This window comes from Macaca fascicularis, chromosome 11 (assembly GCF_037993035.2).
Source record: "Macaca fascicularis isolate 582-1 chromosome 11, T2T-MFA8v1.1".
NCBI lineage: Eukaryota > Metazoa > Chordata > Mammalia > Primates > Cercopithecidae > Macaca > Macaca fascicularis.
In genome coordinates, this window is record NC_088385.1 from 89,989,223 (window position 1) to 90,005,661 (window position 16,439).

Genomic DNA, 16,439 nt, shown 5'->3' on the forward strand with positions numbered 1-16,439 from the left:
TTTAAGAATTAGGATAATTTCAATTTATTTGTATGTACCTTTGTAATATGATTTCTCAATTTAAATATTTTCATTACTATAGAATGTGCTTCCTACTATTCAAAACTCATTTTAATAAAGGGGTATTGCTAGAAAATTTGGCTTATGCATTGGAACTATTACACACTGCAAAGCTAGAGCAAGCTGAATGGTAATGCAATTGTGCTATTATGCTTAGTTTTGCAGTAGAGAAAGATGCATGTGTATTAAGGCTTTAACTTGCTGTGTCATTTTGGGTGGTCTTTCTGCAGGATGCAATGAGAGAGGCCTTAAGAGTCAACTTTCATTCCATCTGCCACTTCACCACATACTGGCCTTTTGTTGTTGTTGTTCTGTAGAGATTTGAGATGTATTTTTTTCTCCTTGGAGGACTGCTGGGTTTAAATTTCTTGTTAACTTGAAATTCCTGTGAAGTTTTTCTTCTACGTTTCCCAAAACCTTCCCCCAACTTCTTACGGCTGCTCTATGATATTATTGTGCTATTTAATTGTGTGCTTCCAAAGAGTGGAGAGATCTACTAACTACTTTTTTAGCTAGAAAATTCTTGGATCAAATGAGAAAGTTATAAATGTATAAGACAATGTGGTGAGATCATTAAAAAATACCTACAGGAATCTAAGTTAATATAGTATCTAAAATGGTATTTGGGGAAAGTTTCTGGAGGTTCCCAAAAGGAGAGAGGCAAGGTGGAGAGATAAGGGATAGACACATGGAAAATTGACTGTTAATTGTCCTTAATAATTATTAAGCTTTTGTTGGAGAGGTAGAGGATTTGATTAGAACAGTTTGAGACTGTCTATTCTTTTTGGTTGCCCAATAATCTACCAAGATAGGATCGCTGTATTGGAAAAGAAAGTGCAACAAGTGAGTGAATAATACAACCACAGGAGAGGCTGGAAAAATGTGCAACCGATTTGAAGTCTAGAACTAGCTATCTGTTCTGATAGGAAATAGATTTAATTTTTCTCCTACCTTTTTTGGATTGACAGGTTTATCGCTTATTCAAGGCAAAGCTATCAACCATTCTCTAGTCAGATAGAGTGAATAGAATGCTATGTTTCGAGTAATAGCTCGGGACTTGTAGAAACACTTTTTCTAATAATTTTCTATCTTGTCTCTTTCCTTTCCATCCTAGTAGACTGAAAATAAAATAAACCCTGAGTCCTTTCTCTTGGCAATATCATTGAACAACTAGAGACTATAACACAAGTTTTGAAAAATGTATTGAGGGAGAAATCAAGCAATTTAACTTGTTTTCAAAGATACTTAAAATACCCTAAAGGAATTAAAGTGTCTTTTTTACAACTGGATATTTCTCTCATATAATATAAAAGACAATTTAATACCAGAAAATCAGAATTGATGAGGGATGAGGGGGCAAGTGTATGTGTGTAGGGTGTGGAAACAGTGATTACCTTTGATTTTAATGTGGGCCCTTTTTCTGATTTCATTTAGCATGTACTGGCCATATTGACTCTAACCACAATTAGCTTTTTCATTCTGAAGACAACTTATTAAGTAGGTAGAGCCAATTAATAATCTCAATAGGTTTTTTTTTTTCATTCTTTTTTGTGCTATTTTAAATATGTTGTTATGCTTAATGTCTGTGGACATTTTATGCTTCCTTTACAATGATAACTTACTATTCTATAAATGTGCCTTTGCCATGTAGTATATTAATGAAAATTTGGGAAATTTCACTGGAATTATGTTTCAGAGTATATTTTTTAAAAACTGTCCTATGCCAATAAATATTTTGATGTTACTACATACTATTAAAATTTTATGATTTTGCATTATATGCTATGGAAGAGTATAACAACGTTTTGTTTTATTAGAACCCCTTGATGATATTTATCATCATTACCCATTACCCTGTTAGTGATATTTCTAAAATGTGATTATACCAGCAAAGCATATATTTTCCTATAAAATTAGTTAAGGAAGTTTCTTGGTTAATTTGTTCTCATTGCTGTTTATAGAACCAATTATTGTTTGACCTCCTATTTCAAATTTTTGCTTTTTGAGTGATGATGAGGATGAGTTAATCTGTTGCTATTTCTCAAGTAGCCAAAAAGTAATAAACTCTTAGAAATCAATCACAATATTAGAGAGCAAGAGAAAACACAGATTTGGTCTAGGCACCATACAAATGAGGAAGGTGTGGCTTAGGGCAGTTAATTGATATGGCTAAACTTACTCATTCATAGTAGAGCCAATGTAACACATAAAGTGTTGAGGTAATAGCTGCAGGTTGTATCCTGCAAAGCCCAGTACTAACCAGAACTTGTGAAATCATCTCTTCTTTAGAGTAGAGGGAAAACACAGCTCCAATTAAGTTCGTATTGGATCCCTGGTTTAATTCAGAAAATCTTAATTTTAGGACAGATTTATGAGTCATACGTAACCAAACAAAGCTCGTCTAAGTAAAAGTGGAACATAGAAGCAATAAGATATATTAAACCATTTCCAAAGATCCAAAACACTGCTTGGGTATATCTTCTGACCTGTCTGTGATGCATCAGTGGTCCAAGTTTCATTTGCCTTTTGCAGACTGGTGCAATGTGCAAGATCCCACCAGACATAACAAGTCAGATGTGATCCTTCATGATGAAATAAACTAGTTTTTTTTTTTAGGCTATTTTTTTGTAAAATTAAAGTTTTTTGGAGCATACTAGCTAGATGAAAACTCTTTATAGGCCAGAGAATAATCGTAAAATATGAACAGCATGTCACTTTTCTATTGCAGTGCAACAGTAAATACATTTGCTACTAGTATTTATGATTATTAGCTAATCTATTTGATTCCCTTTCATCAACTTTGTCCACTTTCTCTGTTATATGTACGTGTGCACACACACACACACAAACACATTAAAAAAACCTACTGCATGCCTGGGAAGTCCATAGCTAAACCAATCTTAAGTATCTGTACATTTGATCCTCCAGGAGAGAAAGTCATTATAAGGAATGAGACATAATGTGAAATGTCTTGATTAAAAGAGGAAATAAAGTGTGATCAATCCTTTGTCCTTGGGTGAATGATTTAGATCCAGACAAGCAAGGATCAGAAGGCGATGAAAGCAGACATTTCTTAAGATACTGTTATAAATATCTTGGCACATTTCCTTTCACATTGTCCTATGCTGCCACAATCAAGCTGCTGCTGTGATTCACCAAATCAACTCTTTATATAGGGTAGTTTTCTGTCCTTATTCTAGGAAAGAAATACCACTTGGAGAAAGAGGAGATAAGACAAATGTAGATTTGTACTTCTTCATTTTCCAGATAAGAAAAATTACAAAGTTGACCTTTAAATATCTTGGTTTTAAATGTATTTTGTCTTGGGGACATTAGCCAATGATCAAACAATATAGATTATTGAATATAGGAAGCAACACACTCGGTAATTCTGAATACTGATGAATACCCCACTGGAAGACCCCAATTATATCAGCTTTCTTTTTTGGCTTTAGCTCCTCAGGTGACATTTGATCCCCTAACATGGCAACTTCATTCAACTTGCTCCTTGGAATTTCAGCGCAGTGGGGCCCTTCCCATAGATATAAATCTGAATGAATAAGGTTTTAATGATTTCATTCCTTTGCTCTCAAGGAAATGGTTTTCTGTTGTAATTATATTTTTTACATGCAGAGTGTTTTACAGTTCTCGAAGGGTTTCATATCTTTTCTACTTATCTCTTTAAAACAATCTGGCAAAATAGACAGGAGAAACATATTAATTCTCAAATCAAGCTCCAGATGAGGAATCAGAAGCTCAGAATCACTGTATGACTTGTCCAAGATTACATTCAGTATGAAAACACATCTTCTGTCTCCTAGTCTTACAGCTTTGATCTAAACCTAGAGCAGTATGGAGGGGTATGAGCATGATCAATACATTAGAGGAGTCCTGCCTCCTTTCTTACTCCCTTAGCCTTTCAAGTTCAGATATGATGCAAAAGTGTTTCCATTTGAAAAACTTTTATTCCTAACTGGAGACTGTTTCCAACTACATCCCTAGGGTGAGAGGGTTGAGGAAGGAGGAGAGTGTCACTCTAATGTAAGGATACATGTGCTCACAAAAATAATTTCGCTTTTGTCCAATCACCTTACTTTTGTTTACCAGTCTTAGGGGTTTAAATTGCTTCTGTTAAAAATGTACCTATTGAAGCTTTCTCTTGCAATCTAGGTATCAGCAGAGCTTGGCCTCATTTTAGGCCGTTCCATGTTTCTATAGGATGCCTGGTACTATTTTCCAGTTTTGGTGAATATCAGGCTCTTGCATTCTGAAACTCTTGAGTTTCTTCTTCTAATGATCTCTTCTGGCTTTTTCTTTGTATTCTTCCATTCACCAATGGAATAACAGAGACTCTTCTGATTTCCCTGAAATCACTGGCACAGGCCGACATTAAGGGTTTGTAGTGGCAGAGTGGTATTAATCAGACAACTTAAACTGGATATTGAACAAACCGGTTCTTGATATTTCTCTAGCTGCCAACGAGAATTTCCCACTGGTTGCCCATTGCCATTAGAAGACAGGGTTATGCCTCTAGAAGACAGGGTTCTCTCCCATGCTCAGTTCAATCTCAAAACTGCTATTACCTTCTTATGCAAAGGTCTCCAGACCCGTCCTACTATACAGAAAGTGATTTTCCAAGTGTTTTCCTGAAGCACAGTTAAAAAAACCTGCAGCCGGCCGGTGGCGGGGCCTCATGCCTGTAATCCCAGCACTTTGGAAGGCCGAGACGGGCGGATCACGAGTTCAGGAGATCTAGACCATCCTGGCTAACACGGGGAAACCCCGTCTCTACTAAAAAATACAAAAAATTAGCCGGGTGAGGTGGCGGGCCCCTGTAGTCCCAGCTACTCAGGAGGCTGAGGCAGGAGAATAGCGTGAACCCGGGAGGCGGAGCTTGCAGTGAGCCAAGATCGCGTCACTGCACTCCAGCCTGGGTGACAGAGCGAGACTCCGTCTCAAAAAAAAAAAAAAAAAAAAAAAAAAAAAAAACCTGCAGCCTACAGACTAGATGTAGCCTCTGCACATGTTTTTAAAAATGTAAGCATACATTTAGGAATCTGGAGGGTTTTTTGTTTGTTTGGTTGGTTTAGTTTTTTAATCTGGGTTTCTAGATTTTCTTAACATACAAAATATCTGGCAACGGCTGTGGGGGGCACGTCTCTGCATGGCAACAGTGAGAGTTAGTGGACTAGCTGCTCTTCCATTTAGATGGGACTTAAATCTCGCATTTGTCACTCTCCCGAATACCCCTGCTTCTACCTGACCTCCAGAGGCGTTTGAGTATAAGATTCCTCTTAGTAAAGACAATTCCTCCCTTCATAGGTGACTTTGACGTCCGCTGTTAACATGTCTGTTTTTTCTGTACTACATGGTCTTGTAAAGATGCATTGGAAATGTTCAAAAGTCATTGTTACCTAGAGTTTTTTTAAACATTTGACCATTTCTTTAGGATTAAAAATTCCATCATGCCAATGTTTTAATTTTTATTTCAATAACAATAAAGTCTCCAGATGAATTGGAGAAATAAGAGGCAATATTGTGAAACATTTCTTTCTATTTCTCTCAAAAAACAAATTCAGATATAGCCTGGCTCATAAAACTTAATTACTCATTGGTGTTTGGCTAATGGATTTTTGCAATTCATCATACTAGAAAAAAGACTCCCTTCTTATGCATTGTATTTCTCAAAATGAGTTATTTTTCATATCCCTTATCTTGCAACCTTATACTATTCAGCTGCATTTATACAAATAGCTTTAATTGCCTTCTACTGCAGTATTTAATTCTGATTGATGGAAACTGAGACTTAAACCTACAAAGACTGTGCTGCTGTGGTAACAAAAAAAAAAAAAAGAGACAGATGTTTAAGAACATACATACTCTATTGAAACTTTTTAACTTTACTGGAAATAATGGATGAACACCAATAAAGTAGGCCCTATGCAAGAATTTTGCTCTTGAATTTGGCGCATTTGGTAGGTGGGGGGAGAGGTCAATTAATCAGAAACAGTAACCTTTGAATTCATAAATACCTCATATATGTAAATTGTGAGGTGAATAAAGTCGGTTTACTTAATCACCTTCTGTTCAGAAGTCCATGCCAAACCCTATTAAAAGCTCCATCAGTTTAGGAATTTCTTATCTGAAGAGTCTGTTTGCCCTCTCTCTCCCGAAAATTGTCTTCAATAGAGTGAACTTGATTAATGGGCTGTTTCATTTTTCAGGATAAAGCTAACGTTTTCCTTTTACCAGAAACACTAGCAAAGTACTTGATTAATATCAAAAAGCTCTCATTCACACATAACCTTTGAATAAACAAGTTGTGATACTGTTGGCAACATGCTAAGAGGTATTCCTGTAAGTAGGCTATAAAGGAAATTGCCTTTGTAATTAAATGTATAAAGAGGGAACCTGTTTTTGCTTGCTCAAATCTATTTTTTTTTTCTCTTGTAAGCGAAGAATATATAATGAGGTTGGACCAAAGCAGAATGCAAAAATTCTTTATCTATGCTAAGGTTTTATTTGCATTTCTGTCACCTCTGGAAGCCCAGGAAGAAAACTGTGAAACATTTATGAAACTTGAATGCTTGAATGGAGTTTCTAATTCTTAATTTTAAGGCTTTCCAACTTTTTCTTTTCCTTTTGTTTTGTTTTGTTTTGTTTTTTACACAGTCTTGCTCTGTCACGCAGACTGAAATGAAGTGGTGCAATCTTGGTTCACTGCAACCTTGGCCTCCTGGGTTCAAGTGATTCTCGTGCCTCAGCCTCCCGAGTAGCTGGGATTACAAATGTGTGCCACTATGCCTAATTTTTGTAGTTTTAATAGAGATGGAGTTTTGCCATGTTGGCCAGGCTGGTCTCAAACTCCTGGCCTCAAGTGATCTACCCATCTCAGCCTCCCAAAGTGCTGGGATTACAGGTATGAGCCACCGCGCCTGCTCTCTAGCTTTCTCTTAAAGTTTGACAATAAGAGTTAGTCAATCCCATGTTGATTGAAAAATACCTACACCTCCAAAAGACTTTCCTAATAATTAATTACCTGAAAACCAGAGTTGGAATATAAGGTGTTCTAATGTGGCAGCAAAGAAAGGCCTTTGAACAAGAAAAGATTCTATACTAAAATGCAGGAAGGAGAAATGAACTAAAATATTATGCCCTGATCATATACAAAATACTATATAAAAGTCTTATTTCATGTAGAAAATTAAACTACCCTTTACTGAAAATTAATTGCCTATCTACTATTCATTTCTCCCCTACAGATAATTGCTAAAACACCACGTGTAATAGCACTTTGCTCAGATCCAGTCAATGGGTTGTCATTAGTCCAAGCCAGAGATTGGCAAACTATGGGCTTGTAGGCTAAACCAGGCCCACCATTTATGAGCTAAGATTGGTTTGTACATTGCTAAATGGTTGAAAAAAATCAAAAGAGGAATATTTCATCATACGTGAAAGTTATATTAAATTTCATTGTCCATAAAATTTATAAGAACACAGCCACACTCAATCATTAACGTATTGACTATGGTTGCTTTTGTGCTACAATGGCAGGATTGGGTGATTACAACAGAGACTGGCCATATGGCCTGCAAAGCTTACAATATTTACTATCTAGCCTGTTACCAAAAAAAGTTTGTCGACCCCTGGTCTAAGCCAATTGTGATACTCTTGTATCTTTCTTTTCCAGGCTCCAATCCAGCTGGCAGTGCCCATGTGACAATGAAACACAAGCAGAGGTCTGCCAGAAGGAATTCTGGAAAAGCTTGGCTTTCTTCATATAAGGCTGGCATCTTAACTCCCCTTCCGGCCTTGAATTTGAAAGTAAAATCTGGATGTCAGAACAGCCATCTTGCAACCATGGGGTGATGAATATAAAAGTAAAAGCCAGCACCAGGAGGGGTAAGTAACTTACTCCCTGATAGGATTGTTGAGCAGCTGAACCAAGGCCAATACCTGCTTACTGCCAGACTTCCTCTTATGTGAGAAAAATTAACCCTCCTCTCTGTAAGACATTCTTCAGTGGGCACGCATTGAGTCACTTACAAGCTAATGTCTTCCTTACTGACCTTACCTCCTCTTTCTTTCCTTTAGGCACAACCTATTTGTTCTTAATATTTTTAAAGAGAGTTGTGGGGCCAGAGGACCCATCCTGATATTCTTTCACTACACAGTGATTAGGTAGACATCTAATATCTTCATAGCCAAAGCCACACTTGAATTTGCTTGTCAGTAAAAAAACCTAGTATCCCCAGCAGCATTATTTTGATGTTTGGGGGAATGGCTATGAGAACAGTCTAGTTCTCTGTGTTACTATAAATAGCTCATGGCAGAAGGACATCTACATTATTCCTCCTGCATCCTCTCCACTCAAGTTAGATGTCCCATCCTCTGTTCACCCATAATATTTAGGTCATGATGCTATCACACTCATTACACTATATTTAGATATTATGTTAAATTATGCAGTCAACTGTGGATGCCTTATGGACATCGACCATGTGTTACTCATCTCTGTCACTAGCATCTAGCATAGTGCCCCAGATATTATAGATGGTGAAGGAAAGAAGGCAGTTGTCATATAAAAGAATACAATGTGGAAGACAACAAATATATTCGTTAATTTATTAGACATTTATTGAGTGCTCAGTATATGCCTTTCTCTATGTGATGGGGATAAAGTGATGAATAAAACCAGTATCGTAATAAAAGCAAGCATTTACTGAATTCTTCCTAAATTCCAAGATAGAATTCTAAGCACTTTATATATTGACTTAATTAATCTTCACAGTACTCTGTCATTCCCATTTCAGAGATGAAAAACCTGATGCACAGAGAAGTTAAGTAACTTGCCCAAGATTACACAGCTAAAAGTGATAGAGTTGGATCTCTATCCATATTCAAGTGTGCAATTCCAGGATATTTACTACCATACTTTCAAGCTGCTTCTCTGATGCATTAGGTGCAGGGAATACAATATGAAGAAAACAATTGCTCTCCATTATGGGATTCCAAAGCAGAATAAGGTAAGATACAGTTTACATATTGGAGGAGAGAAAAGTCTAGAGTCATTCCACTGGGTTTCAATTTCTGGCTGCAGCAGATACTGTGTACTTCTCAGTATGTTACATAACCGTTCTGTGCCTCAGTTTCCTTATAAATGAATTGGAATAATAATATCTAACTCAGAGTGGTTATAAGGATTGCATGCATTAATATACATAAAGTACTTAAAACAATGCCTGGAATATTTTAAGTTTAAACCAAGGGTTGAGTATGATTATTACTATTGTTTTGGATGGTTTTTTAATTATTATAGTACATAATAATAACAATAGCTATTACCATTATCCTTATATGTAAGGCACAGGTAGTCAGATCATAAATGGTGTAACAAAAATTATATAATTGAAGTGACTGAATGTGAAACAGGTGTATTGGTCAGAGTTCTCCAGAGAAACAACCAATAAGATGTGTGTGTGGGTGTTTTTGTATGAGTTTGTGTGTGTATATGTATGTATTTCTAGTGTGTGTGTGTGTGTGTGTATTTGTTATAAGGAACTGGCAATTACAGAGGCTAAGAAATCGCAAGAGGTCTGCAGTTGGCAAACTGGAGACCCAAGGGAAACTGGAGACCCAAGGGAGCCAATGGTATAGTTCCAGTCTGGCACAGTAGCTCCCTTGTTTGTCTGTTGATTCAGAGGCATGAGAAGACTAAAGTGGCCGGATGGCCATCTTAGCTTCCAGTAATGGAATCATTGTTGTGTCTCTTGATGGAAGCATTCCTCCCTTTGGAAGTAGGCTAGCAGAGCATAAGGTCGTGGGAACAGGAAGAAAAAAAATTGCTAGTGGGTTTTTAGGAGTAATAATGAATGCTGTAACTCTAATTTCCAACCCTTGATTTCTGGACCTGTAAATCTTGGCTATAGATCAACATCACCATATATTGTATTGGATGCTGAATTTGCACATATATAGCCTTCAGGAGAACCTTGCCCTAGCCCTGCAAGGTATTGCCACCAAGCTGTCACTGTAACTGAGTCTTCAAAAACCTATTCCACCATTCTATCAAGCTAGCTGCTTCATGATGGTGGGGGACATGGTAATACCAGTGAATTCTACGAGCATTAGCAAATTGCCACACTTATTTTGCTATGAAATGAGGTCCTTGATCCAAGCTATGCTGTGTGGAATACCATGACAGCAGACAAGGCATTCTGTAAGTCTATGGGTAGTAGTTTTAGCAGTTTTCTCTATGAATTCAAGATGATCTCTTATACAGAGTCATCAAGTGTTTAGCCATGTCTATTGTATGCATGTTAAAGTTATTGCTTATATAAACAAGACTTTTATTTTATGACCACATTCTTGATCCTCTGACTTCATGGATTTTAACAGTTTTATGTTGTGTTATGTTAATGCCATGAGGAAGCAATGTGACGATGGAAAGACAGGGATAAAACTATCACCGCCATGGGGGAACATGTATGATTAAACAGGGAGAACAGTTTTATCTTGAGCCGTTTTTCAATGGACAGAAAGTAGGAGTTTGAGACCTGGAACCAGGAGAGAAATGAGCCTTGAAGGAGGAAGAGGCAAAGACTCCAGTGGTGTGCCTCAGCCTAGGCCTGGGAAAACTGGGAGGACTCAAGCTCAGAGAAACAATCTTACTAGGCCATTAAGTCTAAGCGCTAGAGATGAAATCAAAAGTGAGGAAAAAGGGCCCTGAATCAGAAGCTGGATCCAGCCATGCAGTGGTTAAAAATGCTGGGCCAAATGAAGGTAATGGAAGCAACTGCTGTAAAAGTACCCAGAGTGCCCTGGGTTCCTCTCGTGGGTCACAGCCTTACAGTACCTTTCCAAAGATTCACTGGCCCACGTTGCTTTAAAGTAAAGAGTAAAATGTAGGGTGTAGAGGATGAGTAGCATCATCTGATATTCAAAACACCACTTTTTATAACACTAAATTTTTTCAGGTTGATTGTGCTTTCTTCATTTTTCTACAGAACTATTCATTTGTTAATTCCTTGCTCATTTCGTAAGGAATGGAAGAGATTTAAAATGCCCTATGTAATAAAAATAAGTTATGCAATGGGAATAGAAATGGAGAATTATAAAAAAGAAAATATGAATATAAATGGGATATTGAGACAAATGACAGAAGACAGGGGACAATGTTTTTCTTTAATTCCTCAATGTTATGTGAAAAGCCTCAATTAAAATATAACAGAAGCCCATCTTACAATCTATTACTATGCTATAAAGTCAAAACGAAGACTAAACTGGGTTTGCGTCAGTGCAGCTGTCTCATTCCAGTCCCGTCACTATATAGCTGCATCATTCTTTTCAAACCAATTAGGAGTCCTTCTTCTCAGCTTCCTCTTACATAAAACAACACATCATTACTTAGTGCTAAGAGCCAAAGCTAAGTATCAGCAATCTCTAGGTCCTCCTCCAACCCTTGACCTCGGAAAACAGTTCTTCATTTTTTTCCGCTGTTAAATGTAGATAATGTGGAAATTAAACATATAATGTATCTGGTGCACTTAGCAGAACTCCATGACATTTGAAAATATTCTATAATGGTAGTTGTTTAAAAATAAAGTGTTGAGGTAAGTGATCTTTAAAGTCTCATGTAGTCCAAAAATTCTTATTCTTTGAAGTGACTCATTTTTCATGTGAAGTTTCAATAAGCGTTACTCTTTTATCAGAGTTTGCTAGAAGAATATATCTCTGAATCACGTAACTGACTATATATTTGGCAAAACCACTAGGGAATCCAAGTAAAAGAAATGCAAATCGACAGCAAAACTAACTGTAAAAGTTTGTAAATCCTTTTAAAAGAATGAATTACAGATGAAAAGCTTTGCCTTGGTTTCATATGAAACTTAGATTAAGACAAACACTTAAACCAAAATACTACAGTGTAAAGGAAAAGTACATAAACTCTCTCTCCCCGCTCATTCTGTTTTGCAAAACACAATAATAATTCTAATAAGAAATGAATTGGAAGTTACATTGGATCACAAGAGAATACTTACAAGAGAGTATGAAAAAAGATGACTTTTCAAATTAGTCTCTTTGAAGTTTATAGGAAGAAAAGCAGAAAGCTTTTTCTAGGGGAAGTGGTGTTTTTGTCGGGGTGGTAGGGGAGTGCTGTTTCTGTGTGGGTGGAGTCTGTCATGGATGATCCTGATAGCTTCTTGACTGCTGCCAAAGGGTAGAAGAAGAATTGGGGATGGGATAGAGGCAGGAATCACCTTTTACTGATGACCAAGTAAGCAATCAAAACTATGGCAGAAACTTCACTATGTTTTCTCACTTAATCCTTAATATCCTGAAAGGTAGTTCCATTCTTTCAAATTTAGCAGATGAAAACCAAGATTACAAGAATTGCAAGAATTAAGTAACTGCCCAGGATTCAACTATTTATAGAGAAGCAGATATATGGTGATTAGAAAATGAGTTTATCTGACTCACACTTATGCTTCCTGCCAGGCTCAGAGAACTTTTGCCTTGTGTAGCCAGTTGCATACCTACTTCAGTCAGGCTTCGCTGACACGTATCACAATCATGGTAGCTGCCATCACGATGATTGGGATACAAGGCTTTTAGCTGACCTTGCAGAGGGAGGAGGGTACATCTATTCTTTTATCTCTTTGCAGGGGCTTTGGGGGAGGGAGTGCCAAGGTGGGAAACGATGTGGTGAAAATAGCCTGAGGCAGGGCAGAAGAATCCCTGCAGATGGCATCTTGTCACTCCTTTCTCAACTTTCCTGAAGAGAAGGGAGAGGTTACTGACAATAACAATGTAAAAATGCCTTGTACACAGCTCTTTTTCCCATCTTGCAAGAGGGCGGGTGAAGAAGTTAAGAAGCCGGATACTAAAGACAAGAAACTCGAAGCCAAGAAGGCTGATGCTGGTGGCAAGGTGAAAAAGGGTAACCTCGAGGCTAAAAAAACCCAAGAAGGAAAGCTCCATTGCAACCGCAATCCTGTCCTTGTCAGAGGAATTGGCAGGTATTCCCGATCTGCGATGTATTCCAGAAAGGCCATGGAAAGAGGAAGTACTCAGCCACAAATCCAAGGTTACAAAGAAAAAGGAGAAGGTTCTTGCAACTGTTACAAACCAGCTGGTGGTGACAAGAATGGCAGTACCTGGGTGGTTTAACTTCACAAAATGCCTAGATATTATCTTACTGAAGATGTACCTCAAAAGCTGTTAAGCCATGGCAAAAAAAAAAAAAAAAGACCCTTCTGTCAGCACGTGAGAAAACTGCAAGCCAGCATCACCCCAGGGACCATTCTGATCATCCTCACTGGACACCACAGGGACAGGAGAGTGGTTTTCCTGAAGCAACTGGTTAGTGGCTTATTACTTGTGACTGGACCTCTGGTCCACAATTGAGTTCCTCTACGAAAAACACACCAGAAATTTGTCATTGCCACCTCAAGCAAAATTGATATCAGCAATGTCAAAATCCCAAAACATCTTATTGATGCTTACTTCAAGAAGAAGAAGCTGCAGAAGCCCAGACACCAGGAAGTTGAAATCTTTGACACAGAAAAAGAGACATATGAGATTACAGAGCATCACAAGATTGATCAGAAAGCTGTAGACTCACAAATTTTATCAAAAATCAAAGCCATTCCTCAGCTCCAGGGCTACCTGCGATCTGTGCTTTCCCTGATGAATGAAATTTATCCTCACAAATTGGTGTTCTAAATGTCTTAAGAACCTAATTAAATAGCTGACTAAAAAAACAAAAAACAAACAAACAAACCAAAAAAACAAACCCTGTACATGAACACTATTTTTATAATTTATAGAGAACCTCCAGGTATATTATATTATATATATAAACATATTATTCTATTCATCTTCATGGCCATAATTTGTGGTTTTGAAGAGGATACTAAAATACAGGGACCTAAAGTACTAGCCAGTGGCAGACACATACACAAACCCAGATTTCCTAACTACTTTGCATTATAATCCCAACATCCTCTAAAAGATGTCTGTCGGTTTTCATATAACTTTCCAGTTTCACAGGGGAATTGCAAAGCTTACTTCCTATTTGAAATTAAGATCCTTTACCCCCTCAGAAGAAAGCTTCTAAATACAAAAAAAAAAAAGGCATAATAATGAGCTTTCCTGACTAAATCAACCATCTCTCATACCCTCAAATATTACCCTCCCTTTGCTTCCTGCAGTGTCCAAAGTAAGTTCAACCCAAACAGTAGGAGGTTGCAGGGCATAGAAATTGGAAGTTGAAAGAGGTTGAATAACATATAAGAATGAGCCCTTATGAACAGTGAAATCTTGGTTTAGAAAAACAACCTTTTTGGAGGAGCCCCCAGGGTGAAGAGAAGTGACCCTGTTACTTAGAGACAAATCTGGAACTATGAACAATCTCTTTTTAGTTTCTTGTCTTTCAAAATGCATCATCCTACTAAAACTATTCTTAGCCAATTGAATAATCCATTGAACAAAAGACATAGAGGGTATTCTGAGTAGGTAGGAGATTCTGAGAATTTTTTTAGATGCAACTTCTCGTTTCTTGTTAATTACATTTGATCACTGATACCTTGAGATTAGTGCGAGGTTGTCATTGCAGGTGGAATTAATATGTACCAGCAGTTTGGTGTAAGAAATAATTTCTATTGTATTTACTGACAACAGATGAGAAACATTGCTGTGCAAATATAATAGGAAAACCTCTTTGGGGACTCCTGAAGAATTATGTCGCAAAACATGGGATTTGGGTACAATGATTTATTCATCTTTATTTCTTTATTGAAGGACATCAAGAGCTAAGAAAATGGAAGACCAACCCAGTTCATCACAGATATTCAAAATTATAGAAGTAAAGAAAACATTTATGGCAATGATTCTGAACTAATACTGAAACTGAAACATTACTTGATCTCAAATTACTTCTTTTAAGTCAACTTGGGAAATGACATAACCGTATTTAATTCCTCTGAGAAGAATTGTACAGTTCCAACCATCTGCTAAATTAAGCAGCAGTGATTATAATGAACATTTACAACAGACCTGATACAAAAGGGGATAATAACTTTATGCATAAAACAAAGTCCTAGGAGGCTGTTGCAAACTCCAAGCTGAAGCTCAAACTTAGGAGAACAGATTTTTTAGTGAACTCAAACTATAAGGATAGTGAAGGTCAAAGTGTAATAGCACATTTCTTTAAATTATGTATTTATTTATTTTAGGAAAACAACCACCAAATATGATCAAACTGATAGTTGTCCAGATTCTTTCTTTTACATGTCTCACCAGACCTCTAGTTGTCTTTATCTTTTCTTTTTTTTCTGGTAATAATGTAAATTTTGTTTCTGATTTCTTTATTTTCCTCCTCTCTGTACAGGTGAAAGAATCCTCAGCAGAACCTCTGACAGATAGAACAAGACCCAACAAATTACAATAGCTAATCTCCTAAGCACCAGTAACCTTGAGAGATAATTATTAGTCTAGTGGTTTTCTTCTTTGGTCTTGAAAAAGTGTTCCGTATTTCCACAGTTTTCTTAGAGTGTTTATATATGTGCACAGGTCCACATACTTTTTCCCCAGATGGGAGGTAGAATGATATCAATAATAATAATAACAAAGTGTTTGGCCTTAGAGGTCCCAGAATGTTGTCTCTGTCCATTCTTCAACCAGGAAACGTATTTTCAATGCATAACGTTATATTATTAAATACTAGCAGAGACTCATCATCAAAAAAGGAAAGAAATTTGTGCTTATGTGTAGCCTCAAATTCACAGAATATAAAATGCCTTCGAAGTTTCTTTTCCCTCCAAATACCAACAAGGCTAATATGCTAGTGTCACTAAGGCATCTGAGAGATAACTAATTTATGTTTTAGATTTTCAAAGACATTGTTCTAATTACATTGCTGCCCTACTGAGAGAATATGAAAGCCTGATTAGCAGGGTGACCTCCCTGTCCTTCTTTATGCACACGCCCGGCACTGCAGAAGACATCATTTGTTGAATAGGAGTGGTGAGAGATGGCATTTTTGTCTTGTGCCTGTTTTCAGGGGGAATGCTTCCAGCTTTTGCCCATTCAGTAATATATTGGCTGTGGGTTTGTTATATATGTCTCTTATTATTTTGAAGTATGTTCCTTCAATACCTAGTTTTATGAGAGTTTTTAACATGAAGGGATGTTGAATTTTATTGAAGGCCTTTTCTGCATCTATTGAGATAATCATGTATATATTTTTTCATTTCATTTGTTCATATGGAACAAAAAGATAGTCCAAATAGCCAAAACAATCCTAAGCCAAAAGAACAAAGCTGGAGGCATCATACTACCCAACATCAAACTGTACTACAAGGCTGCAGTAACCAAAA

The 16,439-nt window shown here is 37.0% G+C and overlaps 1 pseudogene; it reads left to right on the top strand.

Moving 5' to 3' along the window:
- Positions 1–12,069: 12,069 nt before the first annotated feature.
- Positions 12,070–13,785, top strand: LOC135966107 (large ribosomal subunit protein eL6 pseudogene; annotated as a pseudogene).
- The last annotated feature ends 2,654 nt before the right edge of the window (positions 13,786–16,439 follow it).